This window comes from Equus caballus, chromosome 17 (genome assembly GCF_041296265.1).
Source record: "Equus caballus isolate H_3958 breed thoroughbred chromosome 17, TB-T2T, whole genome shotgun sequence".
Taxonomy (NCBI): domain Eukaryota; kingdom Metazoa; phylum Chordata; class Mammalia; order Perissodactyla; family Equidae; genus Equus; species Equus caballus.
Genome location: NC_091700.1, coordinates 16,354,811 through 16,373,891, shown reverse-complemented (window position 1 = coordinate 16,373,891; position 19,081 = coordinate 16,354,811). Strand labels below are relative to the sequence as shown.

Genomic DNA, 19,081 nt, shown 5'->3' with positions numbered 1-19,081 from the left:
AGCATCACTCAGCTGCCAGTAGTAACAATGTTGACCAGGTAGCCACCTACCTCCCAGGATAAAATAAAGCTGAGAGTAAGGAAAAGATGACTTGGAGTAAGCGAGGAGGGAAGAAAAAATGAAGAGGGGAAAGAAGGACCTTGCTGGTAGAACAAAGCTTTATGCCTCATCATCCATATGGTGACCCTGTCCTGTTCCCCCCCCGCCCCCTCCTCAATCTGATCCAGGCATCACCACCTTGAGGCTGATCCAGGCACTGCACAGCACACTGATGCCTTATTCCAAAAAGGCACTGGGCTGTTCTTTGAATACTAAACAATATCTGAAGGGAGGTCATCAGGCATGGCATCCCCCTCTTTGGGGAAGGTGATCTTGCTGCCTTCCTTCCATCTATGCTTAATAGGAATATACAAGATCTTGCCATTAGTGTGTACAGTTCACCTATCGGGATGGAAGTGCCGCCTCTGATATTCACGGCCTTGGTGGAGCCATGGCTGGTCTCCCCAAGAACACCTGCAGCTCATGAACCAGAGGTGAGTCCCAGACTGTGCACCAGGTTACAGATATATGGGGGTCTCACCATGGACTGCACACATACCCACCCTTACAATAGGGGTTTGGAGGAAAGGCAACTCCACTTAGACAGACTGGGACTCAAAAATTGGCTGAGTGTCAACTGGGGCAAAATTCAAAAAGCATTATGATGGTGAGCATTAAATACATTAAGTTGTAGACGTCTAAGTAAAATAAAGATGGCTACAAGGGTGGAAAAATAAAATACCAATTTTGTTTTCTAAAAACAACATGATTTTAAAAATGGAAGGGAGGAGAAAAAGGGAAAAATAGAATAAAATGATTGTTCTATAAGTAATAAGAGGGGGTCAAGATATAGGTGACAAACGAAATAAGACTCCGAGTAAGGGAAAGGAATTTGAGGACATTAGAAAAGATACAAGTATAATGGTAACTATTGTAACAAAACCAAACACGCATGCGCACACACACACACACACACACACACACACACACTACACAAATGGGGTGAGTATCCCAGAGGGCACTGGAGGCAGTTTTCCCAGAAAGGCTTGTGAATGCTAGGTGTTAAAACAAAAACCAAAAACAAAACCGGTGTCCACTACAGCCTCTCTCACTCCACACTTGTATCTTCTTGTCCAGAGTTATGCCATTGAACCCACAATGTCTGAAACTTGAGGTCAAAGAAAGAATGCAGATTCTGTGGAGGTCCTGGGAGGGGGATGGGGCCCAGGGCGGGAGACTTGAAGAGGTGAGGAGGCCATGGAGGGCTCTACCATCGATGTGGATAGACCAGCCAAAGACCAGCCTCTCAGTTTCTACATCATCTCATCTTAGGGTCCTTTACTTCCATTCCAGTGTAGTTACTGCCACACTCCAGAGCTTATCACCAGGAACACTTCAGCCATCCAGATTATTACAGTCGGACATTCCACCCCTTGGCCTCGTCTCTCATTCTTCTGATTCATATGCCCCTTGTTAACTTTTCAACTCCAGGCCCTTCATTTTTCCACTTACTCCTTGTCTGTCGGTCAAGCTCTTGTTTACATTTCCTCCCTCTCCGGGGTAGACTCGATGGTCTGTCAGCTAACCAACATTTAAAAAGCTCCGCTACTAATGGGCCCCATCCAATCCCTTTTAATCCTGCCTGTCTGGCAAAATCCCATCTCTCTGCCTTTCCCAGAAATGCCTTCCTATAACTAATTGATCACTATTGGATTAAATCTCACAATGGAGTCTACCGATGCCACAGTAAATTCAGCCCCAGTACTAGCTGGAAATCACTCACTCATTCCACAAAGAATTATCCCATGCTTACTAACATGAGAACAAGACAAATGGAGCTTAGGTCGCTGTTTCCTTATTCCATTCTCTCTCCAGGGACACTCAAATGTATTTCAAATCTCCTCCACTTTCCTCAAATTTAGGCTGTCTCCATTTGCTCAGTAGATGTGCTGGACCACTGATCACAGAGGAACTAGAAGTCATGAGACAGGAACTTTCCGTCAATAAACCTTCACAAAAACCTTTTCCCGTTCCTCCTTTCCTTCTTTCCTGTTATATGAAAAGAGGTTTCCTTCCTAACCTCAATGATTACACTTCCTGAAATGTCCTTATTGAGAGAGCTAAACCCTCGTCTTGACGGACTGAGCCCCCTTGCCAGGTATCCTCTCGTCCCCTCCCTCTCTTTAGGAGGCACCCAGCTACTTTCATTATTTTAAGCTTCTATTACAGAAATGTTTAAACAAGCACGAGAGCAGTGGAACTTCCCATGTACCCCTACCCCACTTTCACAGTCATCATCTGGCACGTGTGATACGGCCCGTCTCCTACACTACGGTTAAGGGGCAAAAGCCCATGGGAACATCCTGACATCCGTCTCTCAGGTGTATGCTTTGTGCCCATGTCACAGCTCTCACGTTTCTTTGACATTTACTACCTGTGGAGCTCACTGACCCAAAACAGATGGACAGAGCCATGGGGAGGAAACGCACTGAGCTTCAGATGCTCCGGCCATCAGTTCTGCTCAGCCCTGTAGTCAAGCCTGAGAAGTCACTGAGTTAACTCCTCCCTCCACCCCACGCAGAAAGGAATCTTCCTAAGCAAATGCAGTGCACGGTGTTGCAGTCCCTCAGTCACACAGTGACTGCAGCACGTAGAGAGCACAGAAGGAGAAAACTGTACATGTGATAAGGACTTCACATCACCATGCAAGTGTTTTCAAAGATTTAGAAGAAAGTTTCTTTCCTGTAATACATTTAAAACGAGCTACTGTATGATGAGTTAAACACAGGAGATCAAACACTTTTTTATCTCCTCTCCTTCCCCAAAAGTAAAATATTACATGAAAAGATGCTCCACATCATTAGTCACCAGGGAAATGCAAATCAAAACCACTGTGAGATAGCACTTCACACACAGGATGGCTAGAATCAAAAAGTTAGATAATAGCAAGTGTTAGAAGGCCGAGAAACTGAAACCCTTCTATGCTGCTGGTGGGTATGAAAAATGGTGCAGCTGTTTTGGAAAACCGTCTGGCAGTTCCTCAAAAGTTAAACACAGAATTACCATATTACCTAGAAACTCCACTTCTAGCTATACACTCAAGAGAAATGAAAACATATGTCCACACAAGAACTTGTACACAAATGTCCACAGCAGTATTATTCATAACGGTCAAAAGACGGAAACAACCTAAACGTCCATCAACTGACGAATGGGTAAATAAATTATGGTATATCCACACAACGTAATATTTTTTGGCAATAAAAACTACTGATACATGCTACAATATGCACAAACCCTGACAACATTATGCAGAAGTGAAAGAGGCCAGTCACAAATAACCTCATATGATTCCATTCATACGAAATGTCCAGAACAGGGAAATCTAGAGAGAGAGGAAGACTAGTGGTTGCTTAGGGCTGGGGGGATGAGAGGACAGGGGCATGACAGCTAAAGGTTATGAAGTTTCTTTTTGAAGTCATGAAAATGCTTTAAAATTGACTGTGGTGATGGTCACCCATCTGTGAATATACTAAAAATCATGGAATTATACACTTTAAATGGGTAAGTTGTATAGTATGTGAACTATATTTCAATAAAGCTGCTAAAACAAGTAAAGGATTTAAAAAGAATAAGGCCCTTGAGGATGACAAGAAGGGGAGAAGATATGACAAAAGATGTCAACACATTTTTTGAAGACGGAAATCCGGTACAGGAGTGGTAACTGACTAGCAGAGCAGAGGAAGTGCCGGCAAACCAACTCACACCACAAAACTCCAGAAGACGGACGACCCGGTGGCACCAGATAAGGAAGAAATTAAGGGTTTCATGCTGTACACATGTTGAATATTTTGTTCTTTCCTTTGGTTCTTGTTTTATATTATGTATAATTTTTTAAAAAAAAATTTTGGGGGGGATGCTCTTTTCCAGTATTTTGCGAAACCCTGTTGAAATGTTAGCACACTTTAAATGTGCAAAGAGGATCCAGGGTTTCTTGCCTGGGACAGAACCTGCGACAACTGTTTTAAAGTCACCATTGCACACTTCTGGGGTCTGGGTAGGCTAGCGATGGCAGGTGCGGGAATAAAAGCCAGAAATTTCAAAGGTTAGGCAAAATTTGGGACAACAGTCAACAGTCCATTTTTAAAATGTATTTATTTAAAGATAAACTTGTGGAAAAGTTGGATGGATGGTAAACAACCTTCCCCCCCCTTATCCAGGTGTACCCATTAGTATTTTGACCCATTTTCGATATCTCTCCATTTTGTCTCTGTCTCCGCTCCCTCCCTCCCCTTTCTCTCTATATCAGCACACACACACACACACATGGATGTCCATGAATGTGCCATGTTCGCGCCCGGGATCCAAACTGGCGAAACGCTGGGCCACCAAAGCGGAGTGTGCAAACTTAACCACTCGACCACGGGGCCGGCCCCACCTGAAACTATTGTTGGTGGAGCTTATCTTGCTCAGACTTTAAAGGATGACTTTACAATCATGAGTCCTGGGGACCTTAGGGGCAGTCAGGACCAGACTTGCTATAAAAAAAACAATGCCAGAGAAGCAAAGATACATAGAGGGATTTGTCTGAACAGAGACCTCCTGCAGTCGAGGGAGGGTACATGAGAGGGGTGGGCTTGAAGTGTACCTTCCTTTTGGGTAGAGACGATGGTGAAGCTGTGGATGAGGGAGAAGACAGGGAAAGAAAGGAGCTGTCATTACTGGTAAACCCTCTCACATGGGAGGGAAAGGATTGGGTGTCTGCGGCCAAGATAGATTCATCAGACTCAGCGAGGGAATGCGGGCAGGCAAAGGGAGGACATGACACAGGGCTTCATTCCAGCAGTTTAGCACTAAACAATGAAGCTGTAAAAGTTATACCTATTAAATGACTAGCTAGCGTGGGGAGAGATGAAATAAATATATATACACCATCAACAAAAATGACACTATTGTTTAAAAAGGTACAGAGATGTCAATGGGAATTTTGGGGAAAAGATAGAAAGTAGATGGGGAAAAAAATCATAAAACCTTTCATGGAAGAAGTAACCATAGGTGTGATTCAAAAAAAATCTAAAGGTACTGTCAAATATGATTACAACTGTGCTCACTAGAAGTTATGCTAAAGAGAAGCCTAGTCCCTAAATCAAGATGAGTTTGACCCTGCAGGTCATGGTCCAGCACAATTGCTCTGTAAAATAATGGAAAAGTTTAAAATTTTGCTGGGAGGAGGGGATTTGGCAGAGAAAAAGAGGGAGCAGCAGGGTGAGACACCGTATGGGTGGAGGGGGCCAGATTTGAGAACCTTTAGAGGCTGACTAGCCTAAGAGGGATTCGGGGAAAAGAAGAACTACCAAACATTTTCAAGTTGTTTGCCCTGGGTCCACGGATGTGCCACGCCCTTGTGGCCCTCTTTCTCATGCTTTCTGTTGGTTGATACAGGCTACTCTGTTCTCTCATGCTTTTTGGTGATAGTGGATTCTTTTGAGGAGATAAGGGGAGGTGGGGCTGCTGCTGAGTGCATTTCTGGTTTCATACAGGTAAAAACACATTATGTATGAGGGGAAGTTTTAGTTGAAGGCCGAGTAGATCTTGGGGATGTAAATCCCTGGGCACAGGACCGACTTTCAAAGATGACGTGGGGGTCCAAAAGGAGATCACCAAGCAATAAAAGGCTCTTAGGTAACAGCTGGGTAACAGAATAAATAGAAAATTTCACCAAGGTGAAATATATGCTATGGTGAATATGTGGAGTTGGAAGGTAAGTTGGAAGGATCTAAAGGGCCTCAGAGGGGTGGACTGATTTGCTGGCCTGGATGGTGGGGGAAGGGTTGTGGGTTCATCACTTCTGTGTTTTCCCCTCCCCGACCTTCAAGAACCTTTGGTGTCTATGCTAAAGCTCTGTGACGTGGGCCTGGAACTCTAGTCTAGAATGTGCACTCTTAACGCCCAGCTGCCTGAGGTGGCAGTGCACTTCTGGTGATGCAGATCACCCTCTTTGTCTGAGGAATGTTAATGCACCACGGCTGAGCTCCAGCTTGAGTTCCTAGGTATTCCCATCCCTGCCTTCCTGTGTGGGGTGGGGCTCCTTCTTCTGTCACTCTGCTACCTAAAGAGGAGTCCATGTTTCCCAAAATTTCGGAAAGAGAGAGACATCAATCAGGTAAGTAAATCAGGTCCCTCAGAAATATCAAATCTTTCTTTTCAAATAGATGCATTCAACGCTATCAATTTCTCCCTAAGTACTGCTTTTGCTATACCTTATAAATTTTAATATGTTCTATTTTAATTTTCATTTAGCTTAAAATACTTTGAGACTTCTTCCTTGACCAATGTGTTTAGTAGCATGTTGTTTAATCTCCAGACATTTTAGGATTTCCAGCTATCCTTCTGTAATTGATTCCTAGTTTAATTCCATTATGGTCTGAAAACATACTTTGTCCAATCTCTATTTATTTTATTATTATTATTATTTTATTTATTATTAAAGTGTGTTTTGTGGCCAAGAACGTGGTCTATCTTGGTGAATGTTCCATGAGAGTTTGAGAAGAATGTGTATTATCGGATGAAGTACTCTACAAAATGTCAATTAGATCACGTTGACTGATGGTGCTGTTCAGGTCGACTGCATCTATACTGATTTTCTGCCTGCTGAATCTGTCCATTTCTGAGAGAGAGGGTGAAATCTCCAAACATAACAATGGATTCAACTATTTCTCTTTGCAGTTCTACCAGTTTTTGCCTCATATTTTGACACTATGTTGTTCGATGTATACATGTTGAGGACTGTGTGTCTTGTTGGAGCATGGACCCTTTATGGTTATGTGATACCCCTCTTTATCCCTGATAGTTTTCCTTGTTATGAAGTCTGCTTTGTCTGAAATTAATATAGTTACTCCTGTTTTCTTTTGGTTAGTGTTAGCAGGGTACATTTTTCTCTGTCTTTATTTGTAATCTACCTGTATCTTTATTTTTAAAGTGGGCATTTTGTATACAACATTTAATTGGGTCTTGTTTTTTTATCCACTGACAGTCTCTGTTTTTTAATTGGTGAATTTACACGATTTATATTTAGCGATTTTTTTAAAATACGGTAGGACTCATACCTACAATGTCTATAACTGTTTACTATTCATTATATCTATTCTTTTTTCTTCTCTTTTTCTGCGTTTTCTGGTTTTAGACAAGCATTTTCTATGATTCCATTTTCTCTCATCTCTTACTATATCAATTGTTCTTTAAAAAAATTTCAGTGGTTGCTGTAGAGTTTGTAATATACGTTTATAAGTAATGTAAGTCCTCTGTAACATTGTTTTCATTCCTTTCACTTATCCATATACTATAATCACCCAATACATTGTTACTATTATTATTAGCTCAATTGAGAATAAGAAAAATAAAAGTTTCATTTTACCTTAATTTATTCCTTCTCTTCCTCTTTTTAATCAAGATCCAAGTTATCATTTTCCTTCTCCCTGAGGAACTTTTAAAAAATATTTATTGCAGAGCAGGTCTGCTGCTGATGAATTCCCTCAGTTTTTGTTTGTCTGAGAAAGGTTTTATTTCTCCTTCACTTTTGAATGATAATCTCACTAGATATAAAATTCTAGGTGGGTGGTGTTTTTTCTTCTTTCAACACTTTAAATATTTCACTCTCTTCTTGCTTGCATGGTTTATGATGAGAATCCCACAATTCTCATCCTTGTTCTTCTAGATGTAGGGTGTTTATTTTCCTCTGGATTCTTTCAAGATTTATCTTTTGGTTTCCTACAGTTTGAAGACGATATGTCCAAGTATAGACTTTTTTAGTATTTATCTTGTTGGGGTCTTTTCTGAGCTTCTACAATCTATCGTTAACCTGTCATTAATTTTGGAACATCCTTGGCCATTATTACTTCAAATATTTTTCTACTCTGTTCTTTCTCTTTTCTCCTTCTAGTATGCCAATTACACACGCTACATATTTTGAAACTGTCTCACAGTTCTTGGATAGTCTGGGCTTTAAAATTTTTTTTCTTTTTCTCTGTGCATTTCAGTTTGCAAAGTTTCTATTGACATATATTCAAACTCACATATTCCTTCCTTGGCCGTATGCAATCTACAGATGAGCCAATCACAGGCCTTCTCCATTTCTTGTAGTGTTTTTGGTTTCTAACATTCCTTTTTGATTCTTTCTTAGAATTTCCCTCTGTCTGTTGACATTCCTCATCTGTTCTTGTGTGCCATCTATTTTTTCCATCAGAGCCCTTAACATACTAATCATGGTTATTTTGGATTCTATGTGTGATACTTCCAAAACCTGTGTCAATGTGAATGTGCATCTGATACTTGCTTTGTCTGTTTAGACTGTTTTTTCTTGCCTTTTAGCATGCCTTGTAATTTTTGGTTGAAAGCCAGACATGCTGTATTAGGAAATAGGAACTGAAATAAATAAACCTTTAGTGTGAAGTTTTATGCTCATCTGGCTAGGTGTTGGGCTGTGTTTAATATTTACCGTAGCTGTGCATGTCAGAGGCTTCAATTTCCTCTAGTGTCCTTGTTTTTGTGTTTCTTGTGTCTTTAGGTTCCCCTAAATCTCCTCCTTAAACAGAGCCTATGCCTTGCAACTCTTTCAGCTATGATCCCATCACTATACTGCAGCCCTGGGGACGCGGTGGGAAGGTGTTAAGGGAGGGGATATAATTAAATCTTTTAGTGGGCCTGTGTCCCTGGGTTGTGACCTTCACAAGTGTTTCTAAGCTTTTTTTTTCTTTTCTTTGAACTCTTTAGATGAGACAGGAAGGCTACAGAGGGCTGCAGTTGGGTAATTGCCCTTCTCCCACGTGGGATAAGGCTTGGTACTCTTTTCCCCTGCTGAGGAGGCTTCTATTACGGAGCACACTCAGGGGATATTTCAAAGTCCTTTCAAAATGGTAACCTTTCTCCCCCACCCTCCCATGCCAGAAACATCAGAGTTTCTTCATGGTTCTTCACTGTGAAAACTTAGTAGGGTTCCTGGAAGTAAAACTCACGAGTAGGTGGGGCCTCCCCTTAAATGGTCCTCCAGGAGTTTCTCACTTTCATGCTAGCCCACATGCATCCTCAGCAGTTTGTCAGTGTCTTTTACGTGTTTCTACCAGTTTATGGCTCTAGTGGCTTCTGCTCCAGGTAAGCTGATCTTAACTGTGATTCTCTGCATTCACCCTTTCTGAAGATTTTGGGTAGTAGTTTGCCCTGCAACCTCAATTCTCTGGTGACTTCAAGAAAAGCCATTGATTTTCAGTTTGCTCAGCTTTTGCTTCTCCTAAGGACCGTAGTAAAGACTCCCAAGATCTTTAAGTGTTGGAGCTGGAACCAAAAGTCGCTCCTCAAAGGATAATTCTTTATTTTCCTGTTCCCTTTCTCACATTTTTAAATGAGTTTGGCTGGGCCAGAGAGACACCTAAAATGGGAAGTCTGAGGAGAGGACAGATCATTGCTCTTTTAGGGGAAGAGAACAGGCAGAACTAGGGCTTCAGGGAGGACTAAGGATTCCATTTAAAGCTCACAGACCATCTGGGTGTGCTGGTAGGTTCCCAAATAAAATCCCAAACAGTGATTCTGTAGTCCTTGATTCAGTTATTTAGCGTTTCAGATCTGTGTAGGAGAACACCGTTCCCAGCACTTGATCATGAGTCATCTTGCCATGTCAGGCGCCACTTGCCAAGCCTTCCTTCGTGTTGGGCAGATCAGGAGAACAGAGCTGAGTCTCTGAGCAGACACTGGAGTGTGAGCTCTGTTCCAGGATACAGGGGCCTATCTGAGGAAGCACAGATGTGACTGTGGGCCTCAGAGTCTATGCCCTCCTTGAGCAGAGGACTTCTGACTGAGAACATCAAGTGTGGACTCTAGCCAAAAATCCTCCTTCAAGGTTTTCAAAGCAGGAAAAACTGAAAGTATTTTATCACCTTTAAAAATTAATAAAAGGAAGGAATGCAAAATTATAGGAATTAAAATAGAGAGTCATATTATTCTTGGATAACAAATATCTGACTTTCCTAAACAGAGAAGTGAGACCAATGAGTCCCAGCCCTTCCTTCTTTTCTTTTCGTTCTCAGTGTCAGGGCAGAGCCAAGAGGAGAAGAAAAGGTGGAACACCAAGTGGTAAGGTTCTACCTATCCCACCTGAGCTCTCCAAGGGTGACCCTTCCTGTCCTCTCCATAAGGTCCCAGGCCCATGGTCTCTGAGGATGTCAGTCACTAGATACAGTCCCTCTCAGAAAACAGAGTCCTCAGAGGAGAGGATCATGGGAAAGCAGTCAGAATCTGAAACACTTCTCAGATTCCTGCTCTGCCCACATCTGGGCATGAAGCAGTGATGGACCTGGGCAATGGGCGTTTCCCAATAAGTGGCTGTATGAGATGTCAAGAGTCAGAACTTCTGTCTCCTGACCTTGTGAAAGTACTTTGACTTCCTGGATGATCAGATTCTTCCTTGAAGTAACCAGTGACCTATGTTCCTCACATGGTGTTTTTGAGCCTCACATAGGATGACATACATATATGAATGAAAGCCCTTTGTGAATGATAAAGCAACATATATACGTGAGCTTTATTATTATCATTAACCGTGTGATCTTGAATCCCAATTCTTGGAGCTCTCCAAGTCCAATCTACCAAGGGTACCATACAGGACATTCTACTCTGCCTCCTAAAATATCTCTTTGCTTCTGTCTTCATCACTTTCCTGGTTTCCCAGGTTGGAGAGCTTGCCAGAGTGAAGCAGAGGAGGCAAGGAAGGTGCTTTCTCTGCTGCAAAGGTGACTAAATACAATCCTTCTTTCCTGTATCCCGCTTCTTAGCAGGGTCTAAGAATTTCTAGGGCCTCAGTGAAACGTGAGATTGATAAGGGAGGGAAAATCCTCAGATTTTGAAATCCAGATTGTGAAAGTCTTAGGGAGAAGGAAATAACATAGATTGTGAGCTCAAGGAAGTGGGGGGATGTGAAAGGACAGTATGCAATGGGTGCCCCTAACTCTGTCAGACCTGCCAGGGCCCCATATATTTGTTCTGGTCCTGGCTGCAGCTATGTATATCCTGTCTCCTTCAGTCCCCGGGGCCAGTATCACGATACCACCTGCTTTCGTCAACTGCTATGTCCAGACCCCTCCTGTGAGGTGTGTAATAACACAACCATGGAGGTCAATCGGCTGCTGTTCCTGGAGGACCTGGAAGATGATACTGCCTCTGTGTCCTCTCTGGCTTCCACAGCTTCTGGGACTGAGTCATCATTCACTCTGTCCTCTGCCTTCTCAGAAGTCCCTCCAGGAGACCTAACACCATCCCCTCCACCTGACCCTTCCCCACCGCACCCCTCCGTCCTCTCACCTAACCCAACGACACCCTTAGCTGACTTTCTTTCACCCTCACCACCGGGTCACTCTATGCCACCAGAGCCTTTTCCTCCCTTGGAGTCCAACTTCCCAGCAGACCATTCCCCACCCCAACCCCTTGCCCTTCCCCCTCTGCCACCACATGACACCCAGGCAACGGGGCCTATTCTCCAACCAGAGGCCACTCTGTCTCTGAATACGATCTTCTCTCTTGACCGCACCCTTTCCCAAGATATTAACGCCTTACCAAATTTGTCCCAGATAATCAATCCCAATGATTCACTGGTTTGTCATCACACAGCACCAAGCCTGTCTGTCTCACCACGACAGACCACCCTTTAACTGTGACTCAATCTAAATCGGTTTCCATCTTATTGAAGTCTGTTCCAGAGAACTCATCTCCAGATAGCCCTGGTGGGTTGTCCACTTATGTCCCAACAGTCAGAGGCACTGACCATTCAAGTCTGTCAATTTCAGAATTCTCTTGTTGTCAGGCTCCTGCCAAGAACATGTTCCTCCCCACATTATCACACTCTGATTTTCAACGAGAGCAAGTTTCCCTCCGTCTACCAGAGACCTGTCTCTGGGGAGACTCTGCTACCAATCACATGGAGGCCAGCAGCCATTCTTTCCTTGGCCTTAACGGCCAGGCATTCTTGGCAAGACAAATAAAAAAGAGAATGGATTTCCAGATATTAGAGAAGAAAGAAAAGGAGGAAGGACTATTATCAAAACAAATGTGCTCAGAAAACCAACGGATGTCTTCAGGGAATTCATTGCAGCCACTTGACGTACAAGACACCACAGCCCCCTAAACTGGCTGGGACATCACAGGCAAACCAGAGCAGCTGAGCATTTGTCAACAGCTACTGTATGTCAAGACTTTGGGAGAAAACTTGCAGCAGAAATATACCCAGCTCTTTTGGGGTCTTCCCTCTCTGCACAGTGAGTCCCTGCTGGCCACTCTCCTGGTTTCTAGTAGTAGTGCCCCACTAGGGTCGCATTTTGTCTTATTCAATGGAATCTGTAATGCTTCTGCAGTCAAGATGTGGGATCAAGAATCTCCACCACTTCCCCATTCTCACCCTCCTCCCCTCCCCAATGTACATCTGCAACCCTTCTCTCAGACCAACCCCCAATCCCAGCCCCCACCTTTCACTCAGGTCCAGCCCCATGCCCACCTTCAATCCCCACTCTCAATCCTACCATCTTCTTCTCCATCCCAGATTAGGGACCATGGAGTGTCTTTCCATAGATCCCAGATTGAGTCAGACTCTCATATCTCAACTGAAAATCAACACCTGAAATGGCACATGTTGCAGAAGCAACAAGAAAGTCTGTGGGGTTTAGTCCCTGCATTCCAAAAATCTCAAGAAGCCACTTGTCCTCAAGCTCTCACCCCTCCTTTGGTCAGCCAGTCCTCCCATGCCTATGTACCAGTCTCTGTCCTTCCTGGCCATTTTCATATCACCAGTGAACCCCAGGATAAAATGGAGCTCCACATTCCAAGGAGGCTATTCTCACACTGCTGCCTCTATGCCAGTAGGAATCTAGAGTCTCTGTGTAAATGCACAGAAACATCTCAGCAAAAAGGCAGACATGCTCACTCACAGCTCCATCAGCTTCAGGGCCAGAGTAGCAAGGATCGAGCAGAGACTGAATTGAGTTTCCCAGGAAGCTTCCATGAGACGATCTCAACAAAGTTTCAACTAAGGCAGGACATGAAGAGGAATCTTGGATATATCCTAGAGAAGAGCCCAGAAGATAGTCCTCCAAGGGTCTCAGAATGCTACCTACTGAAGAGTCTGAGGGCTGCCTCAGAGACAGAAAGTAGCTGTGTGTGTCACTCAAGGAATTACTCAGGGAATGAACTCTTAAATGTCTCAAGGAAGGACACAGACCAGAATGAAATGAAAACCATTCTTAGATTACATCTAAGCCAGAAGTTTTGGCAGATCACTGCGGGGAGGAGCCCCCTTGGGGTGTGTCATTCATGGCTGGCTGAGGACAACCCATCCCCTCCTTCTGGGAGTTCCCAGAACAATATGGAAAACAGAAATTTGAAAAACATAACAGTAGGTGGGGTCCACCCCCAGATGACCACGCCAGAGCTTTCTTTTCTGGATCCCAACACCCGACAGGTGCTAGAAGCCCATATTATAAGGTTTCGTGTGAGTCAGAGGTGGGGCCTACCCCTCAAAGTTCTTGAATCCATAAAATCCTATAAGTTGAGAGAAGCCAAAACATGGCCTCTTCCCCAATTTGACTTTCTCTCCTCAGCCACCTATATTTCTGAGGTGGATTCCAAAGCTGAGGTTTCCAAGCCCCCTGAGGGAAGCTCTAAAAGTTTTCAGGGAAATAAGGTGAAAACAACGAATTCAGTCCCCATCCTGGATCTTCCACTCCCTGCTACCTCATCTGTGGGCAACGAAGGACAGGGGTCCCTAAAACCATCCCACTCTGATATCGACCGGGAGCTTGCCAAGGACATCCAGGCAATCGAGCATGGCAGACAGACTTCAGAGATCCTCACACACAGCTTTATAGACAAAGTGAGTCACAGTAAGACTGCACTAGACAATAACAGATGCAGCTGAGAGGTGCCCACAAGGCAAGCTGGGGCTGGACATGTGCCAAGGGATGAGAATGTGAGTTCCAGTGATAGAGAGGACATGATTCAGGGCCAAAAGATAGTGGAGAAGAATTGAAAACATTTTTCCACGTCCACCATGAACTGCAGGGAGATATTCAAGGCTGAGGAGCTGTGCGTTCTTACATCACAATCTTGTGACATCTTGACAACCAACAAGTTGGGAAGCTCCCAAATGGTAAATATCAATGTGAGCAAAGTAGAAACTACCCTGACCAGTGAACGTCCCTCACCAAAAATAGCAGTTCCCCAAGATTCCAAACCATCAGACATTAAAAAACAGCTCCCTACCGAGTTGAAGTTTCAATTGAAGAGCAAGGAACATAGCCAGCCTAAAGGCTCTCCCGCTGACATATCCCTTACTTCAGATAGCTTGCCTTCGACTCCTCACTGACTCAGTCCGAGAGCGTCTCCAGTGGGGACATGGGAGCTTCCCAGGTGCTGCAAGTCCACTTGGAGGACAATGGAGATTAGCGGGAACCCTGGGCCTCTAAGCATGTCTCATGGAAATGCCAGGATAGGAATTTCCCACCAGCTGCAAAGAGAGTGAGACCTCTGGACTCCAGAGCAGGAGAATGTGGAAGCGAGGATTCAGGAGTTGGGACGTCTAAAGCCAGAAAGAAGAGCCACTCTATTGAGGACAGAGAATTACAGGGCACTTCCCCGTATCTGTCACAGAATGAACAGTTTCCTCCTGAAAGTTACTTCAGAAAAATAATGAGGCAGTTTTTTCAGTGGATTAATTCCAAGGAAAAAATCACAGGGCAGGAAAGTCCCCAGCAAAAAGCCAAGTTCACGTCAACCTTTGCACCGCTCTGAGACCCAGCTCAAAGTGAAGCTCTCGTGAGCTGTGGGCCTCCTGAAGCTCATGAGCTCATGGCAGCCATCGGGAAGATCCTAGAGGAGAAACTGGCATGTAGATACGAACCTGAGGCTGCAGAGTTAAGTCAGCAGAAGGGGGAACTGCAGGCCCAGGTAGAGCCTGACGAGGGGCATCCCTCCAACTACGGGGCTCTCTGACCCACAGCCAGGGGAATGGGCAAGGACCACATCCTGCAGCCAAGATGCTGTCCCTCCTGACAAGAGTTTTCGTACAAGGGTTAGACAGAAAAGAGACAGGATCAGACAGCCCTGGAAAGTTGTGGCCTTCAAGGACCAGCATTTATGCCAGAGTCAACCCCCTTCCCCACCCTACAGGGAGTCTGTGCCCCATCCAAGACCCACCTGCATGCATGATGTATGCCACGTCCCTCCGGCCACCCTCACCTCTAATGAAAGCACTGTGTTCAGAGATCTGACTCTTCTATTCAAACAGGAAATGCTTCTCCAACACTTCCAGGGAGGAAAAATGTCCCCAAAGAAATCATTCAGTCCTTGTTGAGAAAGCATTGCAGTTTTCACGAGAACACATCCTCTGATGAGAACCATGGTTAACACAACCAAGGATACTGATCGTCCTCAATAAATGTTTCTGCTAGGAGAGAGTAGTGTTCTCTGTGTGGTGCTTTGGGGGAGTGGATTTGGGGTTCCCAGCGCTTATGCTCAGGGAAAGGAAGGAGGGAAGTCAGCTCTGACTGATTTCCTCTTTCGGTTTCTGCAAGATGACCAGTCCCTTGTAGGGGGCCTGACAGTGGCTTTCTCAGTTTTATCTTGGGTCCTGTATTTGACCTTATTCAGATGTCCTGTACTTAAAACACTTTACTTTTTCATAAAAAGTACAAAAAGTTTACTCTAAAAACTTCCGGGTCTTTTCAAAATGAGAAAAACCCTTCAAGTCCAGAACTTGGCTCAACTTGTCTTTCCATCTGCTCCCTCACTATCCTGAACTATACACAGCTTCAGGGTGGGATGCGTTCCTCTGGAAGGATACAGCCAGAATTTCCCCTTGTTGCCTCAGAAAGTTTTGGAATTGGAAGTGTGGGGGTGTTTAGGCCCTGAGGTGAGTGGCAGGGGGAAATGTTGCTCTTGGATCTCTTGGTGAGGAATGAATGTCACCTGCTCCTAAGAGCCTTTCTCTCCCTCAGGAGGTCTGGGTGGTGGGCCACGTCCCCACGCCTCAGCTGACCCTAACGGAAATGGGGAGCAGTTCACCCTTCCCCTTCCTCTACCCTTCCTGGAGCAGAAGGGAGGAGAGAACTCGCAGCTCTGAAAAGGACCAGAGATATGAATCTTTTCCTGAAAACGGCAGCTTACCTTCATTTAGAAAAAGTTGCTGATTCCTGAGTATCTCACAGGTGAGCAGTCAGTGCAGGTGTGCGTATGGATGGGTTTTGCGATTGTGGACACTGGAGTGGCCAGGGCAGGGTCCAGGAACTGGGTGGGTCCCGCTGAAGAATCTATTATATGTGGGGTGTTAATCTGTCTGGAAGGCACATTCTGAGCTCAACAATGAGGTCTCCCTGCATGTGAGGACACCTCAAGGAATGGGAGGAGCCGCTCCCGAGGGAAACTTCCTCAGGATGCCCAGCTTGGTAGAATTATTGCAAGACCAAGAGATCACCTGGCTATCATTTGTAGGAATGGTCGTCGGGCAGCCACCCAGAATTTGGGGCAAAAGGAGAAAACAAGTAGGGAAAAAGGAATGGTGGAGTGAGTGGAAAAGGAAGGAAAAAATGAGGAGGGGAAGAATGACCTTATCATCACTCCTCATGATCCCTGAGGGTCACTTCGAGCTCACAATGTCCCTTCCAGACAGATTAACACCCCACATCCTGGCCATCCATTCCACCCAGCACTACCTTACCTAGGCCTCACCTCCTGGAGATTAATCAGGGCTGGGGGGAGCACAATGATACCACTGCAGCTAAGAGAATTGGGGATAGTCTTCGAGATTGAAGACAGTATCTCCAGGAATGTTGTCAAGGAGGTCGTCCTCTCATTTGGTGCCTGCCTTCCCAGCCATGCTGCATCTTACACCAAGGTTACAGTAATTTAGGGGTGTGTTAGTTACTATATAACAAATACCCCAAAAGTTAGTGGCTTAAAAAACCGAGTATTTATTAATTCATAGTTTCTGTTGGTGAGGAATGTGGGCAAGGCCTACCTGGGTTCTCTGCTCCAAGGTCTCTCACAAGGCTGCAATTAAGGTGTCAGCTGGGGCTGGGGTCTCAGCTGAAGGCTTGCCTGGGGAAATACACACTTCTTCGCTCACTTCTATAGTTGCTGGCTGGATGCAGTTCCTCAAGGCCTGTTGGACTGAGAGCCTCAATTCCTGGATGGCTGTTGGCTGGAGTTGGCCGGAGGCAACCTTCAGTTCCTTGTCATGTAGGCCTCTCCAACATGGCAGCTTGCTTCATCAAAGCCAGGAGAGAGTCTGCTAGCAAGACACAAGTCACAATCTTGTAAACTAATGAGGGAAATGATATCCCATCACCTTTCCCTTATCCTATTAGTCAGAAGCAAATCATGAGGTCCAGCTTACACTCAAGGGGAGCAGTTTATACAAGGGTGTGACTAGCAAAAGAAGGGATCTTTGGAACCTTCTTAGAACTCTTCCTAACACAAGGGTTTCTTCTTGGACATCCCACTGAGTTCACTGAAGCAAAAGTGACCAAAGGGACCAAGTGGATCCTTGTGCTCATCCATATCCACGTCATCAAAGTTAAAGCTGCTTAATGGCTAAGCGGAGTAACGTCTGGTAAGAAAAACATCAAAGAGATTGAAGCATCCAAAGAAGGAGGGAAAGGTGGCATGGAGGTAAAGGCGGTGTGGGGTCATCATGAACGGTAAAGTGAAAGGAGCCCTTAGAACCACCTGCCTCACCACTGCCAGTATTCAGACTTAGAGGGGAGGAAAAATTAGGTGCAACACGGCTCATCCTCACTCCGCCACCGTATCTCCACTCTGCTCTATCTCCCCGACTACAGGCCTAAAGAAGCAACCTTCAGTTCCCATAGAGATAGCCAGGCTTATAGAGGAAGCAAACCCTACAGCTTGCAAGGTTTAACTTCTGCTCTTATTGATATATTTAATATAGCACATCCATCATTTCAAATTTGCTTCTCACAGCTTGAACATCCGAGAGGATGAATCACACAATCTATGGCAAAGCCAGTACTAGGGAATTCAGCATGTAGCTCCCATTCTGGGATGTTTTCCATGAACCCATTGCCAAAGAGCTTCTAACCAAGGGAGAGGTGGTGGCTCAAAAGGGCTGACTTACTGGCTGGGGTCACAAAACAAGTCATACCTGGTGCCCAGATATTTGCTTCTATTCAGAGAAACACTGGATGAGGCAACGAGACAGAATTTGCACACTCAGCACATCTAGGCAGTGAACTGTCCAAATGAGGTGACAGTACCACCCAGGAGTGATCCCACACTCTTGTTCTGCTTCTAGTACTGTTTTCCTTTTTCCCAGATTCCAGTTCCTATGGGAATGCAGGACTCTTACCAAAAGAAGGAAAACGTATTAGCTGAACAGTGACTGGAGAGATGAGGATGAATTTCTCTACAAACAGATTTCATGGGCTTGCTGCTTATACCCAGAGATCAGTGCTGTGCAGCTTGGGGGACGTGGGGGGTGGGGGTGGGGGTGGGGGTCTCATTTACACGATATTCTGTGGCGCCTGAAGAATTTTCAGTGACATAGAATGTGATGGGAATGGGTTACCTGAATTTTTATACCCTCAAGCCCACACTCCAAACCTAATGTCAGGGCCAATAAAATGCATGAATTGACTGCTAACTTGATGTGGCTTGGGTATGGGAACCCCAGATCCCAGCTTCAGGTACTGTGAATTTCTCTGGTACCAGGTGCTGCCTAAGGGAATCAGCTTTCTTGAGGCAGCCTTCACATGGATTAACACTCAGAACTGTGCCCTAATCTGCAGCCACAATGAAGGGGCCAAGGCTATGAGAAGGGGCTCTTCTCTCTCTCTCTCTCTTTTTTTAAAGATTGGCACCTGAGCTAACAACTGTTGCCAATCTTCTTCTTCTTTTTTTCTTTTTTTTCTTTTTTTCTTTTTTTCTCCCCAAATCCCCTCAGTACATAGTTGTATATTTCAGTTGTGGGTCCCTCTAGTTGTGGCATGTGGGACGC

At 44.8% G+C, this 19,081-nt stretch overlaps 2 long non-coding RNA genes across 51 annotated transcripts in view; one reads left to right on the top strand and one right to left on the bottom strand.

Moving 5' to 3' along the window:
* The window catches only part of LOC138918326 (uncharacterized), a 146,539-nt gene that overhangs the window by 96,479 nt on the left and 30,979 nt on the right, over positions 1 to 19,081 (bottom strand). For 31 of the 50 annotated variants that reach the window (XR_011427576.1, XR_011427575.1, XR_011427614.1 and 28 more), the window contains one exon: positions 17,084 to 17,353. This is a non-coding gene — a long non-coding RNA (uncharacterized lncRNA). Of the gene's footprint in view, positions 1 to 17,083; positions 17,357 to 19,081 lie in introns of all 50 variants that reach the window. The other 19 variants (XR_011427577.1, XR_011427580.1, XR_011427572.1 and 16 more) reach the window with 1 other exon arrangement.
* LOC138918332 (uncharacterized) lies at positions 6,086 to 10,818 on the top strand. Its single transcript, XR_011427628.1, has 3 exons — positions 6,086 to 6,202; positions 10,116 to 10,161; positions 10,757 to 10,818. It is a non-coding gene; the product is annotated as an uncharacterized lncRNA (long non-coding RNA).